The sequence below is a fragment of the Chiloscyllium plagiosum genome, unplaced genomic scaffold, assembly GCF_037043375.1.
Source record: "Chiloscyllium plagiosum isolate Xiang-an unplaced genomic scaffold, Cpla_swu_hap1 HiC_scaffold_51, whole genome shotgun sequence".
Lineage (NCBI taxonomy): Eukaryota > Metazoa > Chordata > Chondrichthyes > Orectolobiformes > Hemiscylliidae > Chiloscyllium > Chiloscyllium plagiosum.
Window position 1 is genome coordinate 39,345,313 of NW_028270189.1, and position 15,699 is coordinate 39,361,011.

Here is a 15,699-nt window from a genome sequence, read left to right on the forward strand (position 1 = left end):
TGGAATTGCATTACATTTCACTACGAGAACAGATTTGTTCCAGCAAATTCGAAGGCAGGTTTGCAAATGGGAAAGCAAGCAAGGAAGCTCCGTTCTTGTCCATGGAAAAGGCAGCAGTTGAAGAACAAAGCAGTTTCTGCCCAGTTTCGAACTGGGGACCTTTCGCGTGTGAGGCGAACGTGATGACCACTACACTACAGAAACAAGCCACTAGTTCCCGCGCGGCGGCTCAGTGGCATCCAGCACTGAAAGTTGAAGCCATTCTCCGTTTCACCTTTCTGTTTCACAGAGCTCGTTGTTGTCCAGCGTAACTGACATCTTGAAAACATTAAAAAAAAAGACACGTGAAATTGATGACAAAATATAGACAAGAATGTCGTCAATGTTTGGATCCGTAGGGCGAGGTGGAATAGGCTGGGACGACTTTCCCTGCAGCGTAACGGCTGCGATTTGATCTTATGGAAGCGTGGTAAACTGAGTATTTACGTGTTTTACCCAAATTTGTGTGAGTTGTAAACTCGAGAGCATAGGTTTAAGGTGAGTGGACTGAAATTGACAAAGGATCTGAGGCACATTTCCCACGCAGAAAGTTGTGCGTGTTTGGAATGAGCTACCAGAGGAAGTGGAGGAGGCTATTACACTCAGAAAATTGCAAAGATAATCGGATGAGTTTATGGATAGGATGGGTTTAGAGGGATTGGGGCCAAATGCTGGGGAACGGGACTTGTTTAATTTTGGCTATGTGGTGAGCATGGACGAGATACACCGAAGTATCTGTTTCCACGCGGTGTGCCCAATAACATTGTGTTGCTTACACCGGCTTTAAAGGATCACTTTTTAGCGGAGTTTGCCGTCGCAGTCTGTGGCACAATCATTTAGTCCGTTCGACTGCTCACGGGAAAGGTAGTATTGTGAAACACTGCAGAAACGAACGACTTCCTCACTTTTGCTCCGACTGACCATACTCTTTGAAATTTGCCCAGATCCTCAGTTGAGGATTTTTGCTGCTGGAAGTTACCTCAGAAACCCTTTAAACTCGAAATGTATTGAGCGAATCGCAAAACAGAAAGCATTTAACACGGAAAACAAACAAAACTGGCAAACCAAATGCATTTTTAGACACAGGGATGCATGAATACTAAATGTGAGACAGTCCGAGGGCATGAGTCATAAAGTAATCTCACAACTAACAACAGGGAAATTCCAAACTCCTGTTTCAAACATACTGCAGCCTTAATGCACCACCACTTCCCAGACAATGCTGAAAAGAGAGAAAGAACGAACATAATAAGAATTGGCCATAAAAAGTGAATTTCACCAATCACAGTCTCGATTAGGTAACCTTTCCCTTCCGATGTCTCCAGGACAGAAATGAAGGAAATGGGAGAAATTCAATAACATACCACATCGCAATTCATTTGAACGATTTTCCCATTAGCCAAAAAGCCAAATAACGACGAGTAGAGTGACCGTAGGACTTTGTATCACAACACCGATGAAATAACAGTCTCCATTCGGTTCCAGTAAAAGCTCAACTTGCCTGGAACGGCAGAACTGCTTGCGATTTTCCTCGCGGGAGGCGAACATGCTCATGACCGCACAGACACTTTGAAATATTTGGCACTATCCCACACCACAGTTAATTCCCTGGGAAGCAAACCCACTTTACTTTCGTTTTCAACATTAATATACAATGGGGACGGAAACCGCATTTTACCGAGCTGCAGCGTCGGAGTTGATCAGCTGAAATGACAGTGGTGGGATTCGAGCCCTCGACCTTTCCGAGACTGGAACGTGGATCCAGCGCCTTAGACCGCTCGGCCACACGACCAGCCGGCCGCGCGCTCCCATTTTATTGCATTTCCAATTGTGCTGCTGCATAACAACAGATGCAAAGTCACATGAAAAGGGTTCCAAGGGATCCCTCTCCGACTCGCACAGCTGCTGGGATGTGCCCGGCTGCAATGTCATTTTCGCAGCAGATAATGATAGCCCATCAATCCAGACGAAAATCAATGGTAAGCTGAGTCTATCTTCTCAGACCCTTTTCAGCTACAAATGTATCTGTGAGGGCGTGGGAATATATATTCGCTTATGATTTGGTCAAGTAAATATGATCTGCTTGACCTTACTGCAATTTCGACTCTTGCTTTGCTCAATGATTTCACCCATTGCTCGAAACAGGGCGACTTTCACGTTTACACGGAACATGAAACACACCGGACGACAGGGAAAATGCACAAAGCTGAACAGGCCGTGTTCTACATCATACCGTGCAGCATAGTTTCAGTCACTGTGTCTGTTTTGCAGAATAAGTGTCCCAAAGAATGTTCTCCACCCTTAAACCGGCGGTAGCATTACAATCCGAGAACGACAGATCACATTGTGTGGATACTCTGACCTCGGAGCCAGTTCGAGATGCCACTTTCCTTGCCTTTTACCTTAACCGTGCAATTTGCTGCAGAGATGTTCACTCCTGGACATGAGCCACATGGATACCAACTGAGTTGGAAACCTGTGTGGGAATCGACGAGAAGCGACTCAATAAATTTTGCTAAATTCCATGGTGCTTTTTAGAAATGTATTTTTCTGTTCACTTCGATCTAAAATGCAGTTTCTGAACATAGTAACAGAAGTCAAAAGGTAATTACCTCACCCCACCCCCACTCCGGAAGAGGTGTTAACTACACTTGAGTGTTTTTTGTTCTCGATGTGAAGAGCTCTCCCGCCTGAGTCACTTTCACGTCTCTGGTTGCTGAGTGAATCACAAAGAAGGGATTTCACCAGAGCTGCAACTGCCTCACTTCCCCACTCGCCCTCCCCGTTTACATTTTCCTGCTCGTCAGTGTTTTAAAGAAAACCAAATGGATGCGATGTCATTCTGTAGCCTCTCTGTCGATTCCTCTGTTTCAGTTCCAACATGACTTAGATCTCGGGGCGGACCTTAATCCTAGCGACGCTATGAAAGCACAGGTCCGGAGGTTCCTCTGAGAGTGTAATTTCTTTCATTGCTGTTGCTAATTGAATGAGTCACTGACGTGCGAACTGCTCCAAAACATGATTCAGGACCTCTGGTGCCAATTCTCGCACGTTGAAGAAGGACAGACAGCTTCCAAATGAGGTCTTTCAGAGACGACCTTGGGGTATATTTGACAGGCAGACAAGTTCAGGAATTCGTGGTGCGCTGTGACACCTGAGCATCAGTTTCTTCCCTGTCTTTGAACCGAGCAGCGTGCGCAAGGAATGCAAATGCGGTACTGCTTTTCGTGGAAGGATCAGAAAGCGGTAACTACACTCTCAAACAGAATGGCATATGATCAGAACCAGGTTGCAGAAAAACTTGACAATGCTCTGCACAGTCATGAAATGGAATTGCATTACATTTCACTACGAGAACAGATTTGTTCCAGCAAATTCGAAGGCAGGTTTGCAAATGGGAAAGCAAGCAAGGAAGCTCCGTTCTTGTCCATGGAAAAGGCAGCAGTTGAAGAACAAAGCAGTTTCTGCCCAGTTTCGAACTGGGGACCTTTCGCGTGTGAGGCGAACGTGATGACCACTACACTACAGAAACAAGCCACTAGTTCCCGCGCGGCGGCTCAGTGGCATCCAGCACTGAAAGTTGAAGCCATTCTCCGTTTCACCTTTCTGTTTCACAGAGCTCGTTGTTGTCCAGCGTAACTGACATCTTGAAAACATTAAAAAAAAAGACACGTGAAATTGATGACAAAATATAGACAAGAATGTCGTCAATGTTTGGATCCGTAGGGCGAGGTGGAATAGGCTGGGACGACTTTCCCTGCAGCGTAACGGCTGCGATTTGATCTTATGGAAGCGTGGTAAACTGAGTATTTACGTGTTTTACCCAAATTTGTGTGAGTTGTAAACTCGAGAGCATAGGTTTAAGGTGAGTGGACTGAAATTGACAAAGGATCTGAGGCACATTTCCCACGCAGAAAGTTGTGCGTGTTTGGAATGAGCTACCAGAGGAAGTGGAGGAGGCTATTACACTCAGAAAATTGCAAAGATAATCGGATGAGTTTATGGATTGGATGGGTTTAGAGGGATTGGGGCCAAATGCTGGGGAACGGGACTTGTTTAATTTTGGCTATGTGGTGAGCATGGACGAGATACACCGAAGTATCTGTTTCCACGCGGTGTGCCCAATAACATTGTGTTGCTTACACCGGCTTTAAAGGATCACTTTTTAGCGGAGTTTGCCGTCGCAGTCTGTGGCACAATCATTTAGTCCGTTCGACTGCTCACGGGAAAGGTAGTATTGTGAAACACTGCAGAAACGAACGACTTCCTCACTTTTGCTCCGACTGACCATACTCTTTGAAATTTGCCCAGATCCTCAGTTGAGGATTTTTGCTGCTGGAAGTTACCTCAGAAACCCTTTAAACTCGAAATGTATTGAGCGAATCGCAAAACAGAAAGCATTTAACACGGAAAACAAACAAAACTGGCAAACCAAATGCATTTTTAGACACAGGGATGCATGAATACTAAATGTGAGACAGTCCGAGGGCATGAGTCATAAAGTAATCTCACAACTAACAACAGGGAAATTCCAAACTCCTGTTTCAAACATACTGCAGCCTTAATGCACCACCACTTCCCAGACAATGCTGAAAAGAGAGAAAGAACGAACATAATAAGAATTGGCCATAAAAAGTGAATTTCACCAATCACAGTCTCGATTAGGTAACCTTTCCCTTCCGATGTCTCCAGGACAGAAATGAAGGAAATGGGAGAAATTCAATAACATACCACATCGCAATTCATTTGAACGATTTTCCCATTAGCCAGAAAGCCAAATAACGACGAGTAGAGTGACCGTAGGACTTTGTATCACAACACCGATGAAATAACAGTCTCCATTCGGTTCCAGTAAAAGCTCAACTTGCCTGGAACGGCAGAACTGCTTGCGATTTTCCTCGCGGGAGGCGAACATGCTCATGACCGCACAGACACTTTGAAATATTTGGCACTATCCCACACCACAGTTAATTCCCTGGGAAGCAAACCCACTTTACTTTCGTTTTCAACATTAATATACAATGGGGACGGAAACCGCATTTTACCGAGCTGCAGCGTCGGAGTTGATCAGCTGAAATGACAGTGGTGGGATTCGAGCCCTCGACCTTTCCGAGACTGGAACGTGGATCCAGCGCCTTAGACCGCTCGGCCACACGACCAGCCGGCCGCGCGCTCCCATTTTATTGCATTTCCAATTGTGCTGCTGCATAACAACAGATGCAAAGTCACATGAAAAGGGTTCCAAGGGATCCCTCTCCGACTCGCACAGCTGCTGGGATGTGCCCGGCTGCAATGTCATTTTCGCAGCAGATAATGATAGCCCATCAATCCAGACGAAAATCAATGGTAAGCTGAGTCTATCTTCTCAGACCCTTTTCAGCTACAAATGTATCTGTGAGGGCGTGAGAATATATATTCGCTTATGATTTGGTCAAGTAAATATGATCTGCTTGACCTTACTGCAATTTCGACTCTTGCTTTGCTCAATGATTTCACCCATTGCTCGAAACAGGGCGACTTTCACGTTTACACGGAACATGAAACACACCGGACGACAGGGAAAATGCACAAAGCTGAACAGGCCGTGTTCTACATCATACCGTGCAGCATAGTTTCAGTCACTGTGTCTGTTTTGCAGAATAAGTGTCCCAAAGAATGTTCTCCACCCTTAAACCGGCGGTAGCATTACAATCCGAGAACGACAGATCACATTGTGTGGATACTCTGACCTCGGAGCCAGTTCGAGATGCCACTTTCCTTGCCTTTTACCTTAACCGTGCAATTTGCTGCAGAGATGTTCACTCCTGGACATGAGCCACATGGATACCAACTGAGTTGGAAATCTGTGTGGGAATCGACGAGAAGCGACTCAATAAATTTTGCTAAATTCCATGGTGCTTTTTAGAAATGTATTTTTCTGTTCACTTCGATCTAAAATGCAGTTTCTGAACATAGTAACAGAAGTCAAAAGGTAATTACCTCACCCCACCCCCACTCCGGAAGAGGTGTTAACTACACTTGAGTGTTTTTTGTTCTCGATGTGAAGAGCTCTCCCGCCTGAGTCACTTTCACGTCTCTGGTTGCTGAGTGAATCACAAAGAAGGGATTTCACCAGAGCTGCAACTGCCTCACTTCCCCACTCGCCCTCCCCGTTTACATTTTCCTGCTCGTCAGTGTTTTAAAGAAAACCAAATGGATGCGATGTCATTCTGTAGCCTCTCTGTCGATTCCTCTGTTTCAGTTCCAACATGACTTAGATCTCGGGGCGGACCTTAATCCTAGCGACGCTATGAAAGCACAGGTCCGGAGGTTCCTCTGAGAGTGTAATTTCTTTCATTGCTGTTGCTAATTGAATGAGTCACTGACGTGCGAACTGCTCCAAAACATGATTCAGGACCTCTGGTGCCAATTCTCGCACGTTGAAGAAGGACAGACAGCTTCCAAATGAGGTCTTTCAGAGACGACCTTGGGGTATATTTGACAGGCAGACAAGTTCAGGAATTCGTGGTGCGCTGTGACACCTGAGCATCAGTTTCTTCCCTGTCTTTGAACCGAGCAGCGTGCGCAAGGAATGCAAATGCGGTACTGCTTTTCGTGGAAGGATCAGAAAGCGGTAACTACACTCTCAAACAGAATGGCATATGATCAGAACCAGGTTGCAGAAAAACTTGACAATGCTCTGCACAGTCATGAAATGGAATTGCATTACATTTCACTACGAGAACAGATTTGTTCCAGCAAATTCGAAGGCAGGTTTGCAAATGGGAAAGCAAGCAAGGAAGCTCCGTTCTTGTCCATGGAAAAGGCAGCAGTTGAAGAACAAAGCAGTTTCTGCCCAGTTTCGAACTGGGGACCTTTCGCGTGTGAGGCGAACGTGATGACCACTACACTACAGAAACAAGCCACTAGTTCCCGCGCGGCGGCTCAGTGGCATCCAGCACTGAAAGTTGAAGCCATTCTACGTTTCACCTTTCTGTTTCACAGAGCTCGTTGTTGTCCAGCGTAACTGACATCTTGAAAACATTAAAAAAAAAGACACGTGAAATTGATGACAAAATATAGACAAGAATGTCGTCAATGTTTGGATCCGTAGGGCGAGGTGGAATAGGCTGGGACGACTTTCCCTGCAGCGTAACGGCTGCGATTTGATCTTATGGAAGCGTGGTAAACTGAGTATTTACGTGTTTTACCCAAATTTGTGTGAGTTGTAAACTCGAGAGCATAGGTTTAAGGTGAGTGGACTGAAATTGACAAAGGATCTGAGGCACATTTCCCACGCAGAAAGTTGTGCGTGTTTGGAATGAGCTACCAGAGGAAGTGGAGGAGGCTATTACACTCAGAAAATTGCAAAGATAATCGGATGAGTTTATGGATAGGATGGGTTTAGAGGGATTGGGGCCAAATGCTGGGGAACGGGACTTGTTTAATTTTGGCTATGTGGTGAGCATGGACGAGATACACCGAAGTATCTGTTTCCACGCGGTGTGCCCAATAACATTGTGTTGCTTACACCGGCTTTAAAGGATCACTTTTTAGCGGAGTTTGCCGTCGCAGTCTGTGGCACAATCATTTAGTCCGTTCGACTGCTCACGGGAAAGGTAGTATTGTGAAACACTGCAGAAACGAACGACTTCCTCACTTTTGCTCCGACTGACCATACTCTTTGAAATTTGCCCAGATCCTCAGTTGAGGATTTTTGCTGCTGGAAGTTACCTCAGAAACCCTTTAAACTCGAAATGTATTGAGCGAATCGCAAAACAGAAAGCATTTAACACGGAAAACAAACAAAACTGGCAAACCAAATGCATTTTTAGACACAGGGATGCATGAATACTAAATGTGAGACAGTCCGAGGGCATGAGTCATAAAGTAATCTCACAACTAACAACAGGGAAATTCCAAACTCCTGTTTCAAACATACTGCAGCCTTAATGCACCACCACTTCCCAGACAATGCTGAAAAGAGAGAAAGAACGAACATAATAAGAATTGGCCATAAAAAGTGAATTTCACCAATCACAGTCTCGATTAGGTAACCTTTCCCTTCCGATGTCTCCAGGACAGAAATGAAGGAAATGGGAGAAATTCAATAACATACCACATCGCAATTCATTTGAACGATTTTCCCATTAGCCAAAAAGCCAAATAACGACGAGTAGAGTGACCGTAGGACTTTGTATCACAACACCGATGAAATAACAGTCTCCATTCGGTTCCAGTAAAAGCTCAACTTGCCTGGAACGGCAGAACTGCTTGCGATTTTCCTCGCGGGAGGCGAACATGCTCATGACCGCACAGACACTTTGAAATATTTGGCACTATCCCACACCACAGTTAATTCCCTGGGAAGCAAACCCACTTTACTTTCGTTTTCAACATTAATATACAATGGGGACGGAAACCGCATTTTACCGAGCTGCAGCGTCGGAGTTGATCAGCTGAAATGACAGTGGTGGGATTCGAGCCCTCGACCTTTCCGAGACTGGAACGTGGATCCAGCGCCTTAGACCGCTCGGCCACACGACCAGCCGGCCGCGCGCTCCCATTTTATTGCATTTCCAATTGTGCTGCTGCATAACAACAGATGCAAAGTCACATGAAAAGGGTTCCAAGGGATCCCTCTCCGACTCGCACAGCTGCTGGGATGTGCCCGGCTGCAATGTCATTTTCGCAGCAGATAATGATAGCCCATCAATCCAGACGAAAATCAATGGTAAGCTGAGTCTATCTTCTCAGACCCTTTTCAGCTACAAATGTATCTGTGAGGGCGTGAGAATATATATTCGCTTATGATTTGGTCAAGTAAATATGATCTGCTTGACCTTACTGCAATTTCGACTCTTGCTTTGCTCAATGATTTCACCCATTGCTCGAAACAGGGCGACTTTCACGTTTACACGGAACATGAAACACACCGGACGACAGGGAAAATGCACAAAGCTGAACAGGCCGTGTTCTACATCATACCGTGCAGCATAGTTTCAGTCACTGTGTCTGTTTTGCAGAATAAGTGTCCCAAAGAATGTTCTCCACCCTTAAACCGGCGGTAGCATTACAATCCGAGAACGACAGATCACATTGTGTGGATACTCTGACCTCGGAGCCAGTTCGAGATGCCACTTTCCTTGCCTTTTACCTTAACCGTGCAATTTGCTGCAGAGATGTTCACTCCTGGACATGAGCCACATGGATACCAACTGAGTTGGAAATCTGTGTGGGAATCGACGAGAAGCGACTCAATAAATTTTGCTAAATTCCATGGTGCTTTTTAGAAATGTATTTTTCTGTTCACTTCGATCTAAAATGCAGTTTCTGAACATAGTAACAGAAGTCAAAAGGTAATTACCTCACCCCACCCCCACTCCGGAAGAGGTGTTAACTACACTTGAGTGTTTTTTGTTCTCGATGTGAAGAGCTCTCCCGCCTGAGTCACTTTCACGTCTCTGGTTGCTGAGTGAATCACAAAGAAGGGATTTCACCAGAGCTGCAACTGCCTCACTTCCCCACTCGCCCTCCCCGTTTACATTTTCCTGCTCGTCAGTGTTTTAAAGAAAACCAAATGGATGCGATGTCATTCTGTAGCCTCTCTGTCGATTCCTCTGTTTCAGTTCCAACATGACTTAGATCTCGGGGCGGACCTTAATCCTAGCGACGCTATGAAAGCACAGGTCCGGAGGTTCCTCTGAGAGTGTAATTTCTTTCATTGCTGTTGCTAATTGAATGAGTCACTGACGTGCGAACTGCTCCAAAACATGATTCAGGACCTCTGGTGCCAATTCTCGCACGTTGAAGAAGGACAGACAGCTTCCAAATGAGGTCTTTCAGAGACGACCTTGGGGTATATTTGACAGGCAGACAAGTTCAGGAATTCGTGGTGCGCTGTGACACCTGAGCATCAGTTTCTTCCCTGTCTTTGAACCGAGCAGCGTGCGCAAGGAATGCAAATGCGGTACTGCTTTTCGTGGAAGGATCAGAAAGCGGTAACTACACTCTCAAACAGAATGGCATATGATCAGAACCAGGTTGCAGAAAAACTTGACAATGCTCTGCACAGTCATGAAATGGAATTGCATTACATTTCACTACGAGAACAGATTTGTTCCAGCAAATTCGAAGGCAGGTTTGCAAATGGGAAAGCAAGCAAGGAAGCTCCGTTCTTGTCCATGGAAAAGGCAGCAGTTGAAGAACAAAGCAGTTTCTGCCCAGTTTCGAACTGGGGACCTTTCGCGTGTGAGGCGAACGTGATGACCACTACACTACAGAAACAAGCCACTAGTTCCCGCGCGGCGGCTCAGTGGCATCCAGCACTGAAAGTTGAAGCCATTCTACGTTTCACCTTTCTGTTTCACAGAGCTCGTTGTTGTCCAGCGTAACTGACATCTTGAAAACATTAAAAAAAAAGACACGTGAAATTGATGACAAAATATAGACAAGAATGTCGTCAATGTTTGGATCCGTAGGGCGAGGTGGAATAGGCTGGGACGACTTTCCCTGCAGCGTAACGGCTGCGATTTGATCTTATGGAAGCGTGGTAAACTGAGTATTTACGTGTTTTACCCAAATTTGTGTGAGTTGTAAACTCGAGAGCATAGGTTTAAGGTGAGTGGACTGAAATTGACAAAGGATCTGAGGCACATTTCCCACGCAGAAAGTTGTGCGTGTTTGGAATGAGCTACCAGAGGAAGTGGAGGAGGCTATTACACTCAGAAAATTGCAAAGATAATCGGATGAGTTTATGGATAGGATGGGTTTAGAGGGATTGGGGCCAAATGCTGGGGAACGGGACTTGTTTAATTTTGGCTATGTGGTGAGCATGGACGAGATACACCGAAGTATCTGTTTCCACGCGGTGTGCCCAATAACATTGTGTTGCTTACACCGGCTTTAAAGGATCACTTTTTAGCGGAGTTTGCCGTCGCAGTCTGTGGCACAATCATTTAGTCCGTTCGACTGCTCACGGGAAAGGTAGTATTGTGAAACACTGCAGAAACGAACGACTTCCTCACTTTTGCTCCGACTGACCATACTCTTTGAAATTTGCCCAGATCCTCAGTTGAGGATTTTTGCTGCTGGAAGTTACCTCAGAAACCCTTTAAACTCGAAATGTATTGAGCGAATCGCAAAACAGAAAGCATTTAACACGGAAAACAAACAAAACTGGCAAACCAAATGCATTTTTAGACACAGGGATGCATGAATACTAAATGTGAGACAGTCCGAGGGCATGAGTCATAAAGTAATCTCACAACTAACAACAGGGAAATTCCAAACTCCTGTTTCAAACATACTGCAGCCTTAATGCACCACCACTTCCCAGACAATGCTGAAAAGAGAGAAAGAACGAACATAATAAGAATTGGCCATAAAAAGTGAATTTCACCAATCACAGTCTCGATTAGGTAACCTTTCCCTTCCGATGTCTCCAGGACAGAAATGAAGGAAATGGGAGAAATTCAATAACATACCACATCGCAATTCATTTGAACGATTTTCCCATTAGCCAGAAAGCCAAATAACGACGAGTAGAGTGACCGTAGGACTTTGTATCACAACACCGATGAAATAACAGTCTCCATTCGGTTCCAGTAAAAGCTCAACTTGCCTGGAACGGCAGAACTGCTTGCGATTTTCCTCGCGGGAGGCGAACATGCTCATGACCGCACAGACACTTTGAAATATTTGGCACTATCCCACACCACAGTTAATTCCCTGGGAAGCAAACCCACTTTACTTTCGTTTTCAACATTAATATACAATGGGGACGGAAACCGCATTTTACCGAGCTGCAGCGTCGGAGTTGATCAGCTGAAATGACAGTGGTGGGATTCGAGCCCTCGACCTTTCCGAGACTGGAACGTGGATCCAGCGCCTTAGACCGCTCGGCCACACGACCAGCCGGCCGCGCGCTCCCATTTTATTGCATTTCCAATTGTGCTGCTGCATAACAACAGATGCAAAGTCACATGAAAAGGGTTCCAAGGGATCCCTCTCCGACTCGCACAGCTGCTGGGATGTGCCCGGCTGCAATGTCATTTTCGCAGCAGATAATGATAGCCCATCAATCCAGACGAAAATCAATGGTAAGCTGAGTCTATCTTCTCAGACCCTTTTCAGCTACAAATGTATCTGTGAGGGCGTGAGAATATATATTCGCTTATGATTTGGTCAAGTAAATATGATCTGCTTGACCTTACTGCAATTTCGACTCTTGCTTTGCTCAATGATTTCACCCATTGCTCGAAACAGGGCGACTTTCACGTTTACACGGAACATGAAACACACCGGACGACAGGGAAAATGCACAAAGCTGAACAGGCCGTGTTCTACATCATACCGTGCAGCATAGTTTCAGTCACTGTGTCTGTTTTGCAGAATAAGTGTCCCAAAGAATGTTCTCCACCCTTAAACCGGCGGTAGCATTACAATCCGAGAACGACAGATCACATTGTGTGGATACTCTGACCTCGGAGCCAGTTCGAGATGCCACTTTCCTTGCCTTTTACCTTAACCGTGCAATTTGCTGCAGAGATGTTCACTCCTGGACATGAGCCACATGGATACCAACTGAGTTGGAAACCTGTGTGGGAATCGACGAGAAGCGACTCAATAAATTTTGCTAAATTCCATGGTGCTTTTTAGAAATGTATTTTTCTGTTCACTTCGATCTAAAATGCAGTTTCTGAACATAGTAACAGAAGTCAAAAGGTAATTACCTCACCCCACCCCCACTCCGGAAGAGGTGTTAACTACACTTGAGTGTTTTTTGTTCTCGATGTGAAGAGCTCTCCCGCCTGAGTCACTTTCACGTCTCTGGTTGCTGAGTGAATCACAAAGAAGGGATTTCACCAGAGCTGCAACTGCCTCACTTCCCCACTCGCCCTCCCCGTTTACATTTTCCTGCTCGTCAGTGTTTTAAAGAAAACCAAATGGATGCGATGTCATTCTGTAGCCTCTCTGTCGATTCCTCTGTTTCAGTTCCAACATGACTTAGATCTCGGGGCGGACCTTAATCCTAGCGACGCTATGAAAGCACAGGTCCGGAGGTTCCTCTGAGAGTGTAATTTCTTTCATTGCTGTTGCTAATTGAATGAGTCACTGACGTGCGAACTGCTCCAAAACATGATTCAGGACCTCTGGTGCCAATTCTCGCACGTTGAAGAAGGACAGACAGCTTCCAAATGAGGTCTTTCAGAGACGACCTTGGGGTATATTTGACAGGCAGACAAGTTCAGGAATTCGTGGTGCGCTGTGACACCTGAGCATCAGTTTCTTCCCTGTCTTTGAACCGAGCAGCGTGCGCAAGGAATGCAAATGCGGTACTGCTTTTCGTGGAAGGATCAGAAAGCGGTAACTACACTCTCAAACAGAATGGCATATGATCAGAACCAGGTTGCAGAAAAACTTGACAATGCTCTGCACAGTCATGAAATGGAATTGCATTACATTTCACTACGAGAACAGATTTGTTCCAGCAAATTCGAAGGCAGGTTTGCAAATGGGAAAGCAAGCAAGGAAGCTCCGTTCTTGTCCATGGAAAAGGCAGCAGTTGAAGAACAAAGCAGTTTCTGCCCAGTTTCGAACTGGGGACCTTTCGCGTGTGAGGCGAACGTGATGACCACTACACTACAGAAACAAGCCACTAGTTCCCGCGCGGCGGCTCAGTGGCATCCAGCACTGAAAGTTGAAGCCATTCTACGTTTCACCTTTCTGTTTCACAGAGCTCGTTGTTGTCCAGCGTAACTGACATCTTGAAAACATTAAAAAAAAAGACACGTGAAATTGATGACAAAATATAGACAAGAATGTCGTCAATGTTTGGATCCGTAGGGCGAGGTGGAATAGGCTGGGACGACTTTCCCTGCAGCGTAACGGCTGCGATTTGATCTTATGGAAGCGTGGTAAACTGAGTATTTACGTGTTTTACCCAAATTTGTGTGAGTTGTAAACTCGAGAGCATAGGTTTAAGGTGAGTGGACTGAAATTGACAAAGGATCTGAGGCACATTTCCCACGCAGAAAGTTGTGCGTGTTTGGAATGAGCTACCAGAGGAAGTGGAGGAGGCTATTACACTCAGAAAATTGCAAAGATAATCGGATGAGTTTATGGATAGGATGGGTTTAGAGGGATTGGGGCCAAATGCTGGGGAACGGGACTTGTTTAATTTTGGCTATGTGGTGAGCATGGACGAGATACACCGAAGTATCTGTTTCCACGCGGTGTGCCCAATAACATTGTGTTGCTTACACCGGCTTTAAAGGATCACTTTTTAGCGGAGTTTGCCGTCGCAGTCTGTGGCACAATCATTTAGTCCGTTCGACTGCTCACGGGAAAGGTAGTATTGTGAAACACTGCAGAAACGAACGACTTCCTCACTTTTGCTCCGACTGACCATACTCTTTGAAATTTGCCCAGATCCTCAGTTGAGGATTTTTGCTGCTGGAAGTTACCTCAGAAACCCTTTAAACTCGAAATGTATTGAGCGAATCGCAAAACAGAAAGCATTTAACACGGAAAACAAACAAAACTGGCAAACCAAATGCATTTTTAGACACAGGGATGCATGAATACTAAATCTGAGACAGTCCGAGGGCATGAGTCATAAAGTAATCTCACAACTAACAACAGGGAAATTCCAAACTCCTGTTTCAAACATACTGCAGCCTTAATGCACCACCACTTCCCAGACAATGCTGAAAAGAGAGAAAGAACGAACATAATAAGAATTGGCCATAAAAAGTGAATTTCACCAATCACAGTCTCGATTAGGTAACCTTTCCCTTCCGATGTCTCCAGGACAGAAATGAAGGAAATGGGAGAAATTCAATAACATACCACATCGCAATTCATTTGAACGATTTTCCCATTAGCCAGAAAGCCAAATAACGACGAGTAGAGTGACCGTAGGACTTTGTATCACAACACCGATGAAATAACAGTCTCCATTCGGTTCCAGTAAAAGCTCAACTTGCCTGGAACGGCAGAACTGCTTGCGATTTTCCTCGCGGGAGGCGAACATGCTCATGACCGCACAGACACTTTGAAATATTTGGCACTATCCCACACCACAGTTAATTCCCTGGGAAGCAAACCCACTTTACTTTCGTTTTCAACATTAATATACAATGGGGACGGAAACCGCATTTTACCGAGCTGCAGCGTCGGAGTTGATCAGCTGAAATGACAGTGGTGGGATTCGAGCCCTCGACCTTTCCGAGACTGGAACGTGGATCCAGCGCCTTAGACCGCTCGGCCACACGACCAGCCGGCCGCGCGCTCCCATTTTATTGCATTTCCAATTGTGCTGCTGCATAACAACAGATGCAAAGTCACATGAAAAGGGTTCCAAGGGATCCCTCTCCGACTCGCACAGCTGCTGGGATGTGCCCGGCTGCAATGTCATTTTCGCAGCAGATAATGATAGCCCATCAATCCAGACGAAAATCAATGGTAAGCTGAGTCTATCTTCTCAGACCCTTTTCAGCTACAAATGTATCTGTGAGGGCGTGGGAATATATATTCGCTTATGATTTGGTCAAGTAAATATGATCTGCTTGACCTTACTGCAATTTCGACTCTTGCTTTGCTCAATGATTTCACCCATTGCTCGAAACAGGGCGACTTTCACGTTTACACGGAACATGAAACACACCGGACGACAGG

At 45.5% G+C, this 15,699-nt stretch overlaps 5 non-coding genes across 5 annotated transcripts; all 5 read right to left on the minus strand.

Annotated features, from left to right (window-relative positions):
• Positions 1–131: 131 nt before the first annotated feature.
• On the minus strand, positions 132–204 carry trnav-cac (transfer RNA valine (anticodon CAC)). The gene has a single exon. It is a non-coding gene; the product is annotated as a tRNA-Val (tRNA).
• A 3,294-nt stretch (positions 205–3,498) lies between these two features.
• Positions 3,499–3,571, minus strand: trnav-cac (transfer RNA valine (anticodon CAC)). The gene has a single exon. It is a non-coding gene; the product is annotated as a tRNA-Val (tRNA).
• Positions 3,572–6,865: 3,294 nt separating this feature from the next.
• trnav-cac (transfer RNA valine (anticodon CAC)) lies at positions 6,866–6,938 on the minus strand. The gene has a single exon. It is a non-coding gene; the product is annotated as a tRNA-Val (tRNA).
• A 3,294-nt stretch (positions 6,939–10,232) lies between these two features.
• On the minus strand, positions 10,233–10,305 carry trnav-cac (transfer RNA valine (anticodon CAC)). Its single transcript has one exon. It is a non-coding gene; the product is annotated as a tRNA-Val (tRNA).
• Positions 10,306–13,599: 3,294 nt separating this feature from the next.
• Positions 13,600–13,672, minus strand: trnav-cac (transfer RNA valine (anticodon CAC)). The gene has a single exon. It is a non-coding gene; the product is annotated as a tRNA-Val (tRNA).
• Between the last annotated feature and the right edge of the window lie 2,027 nt (positions 13,673–15,699).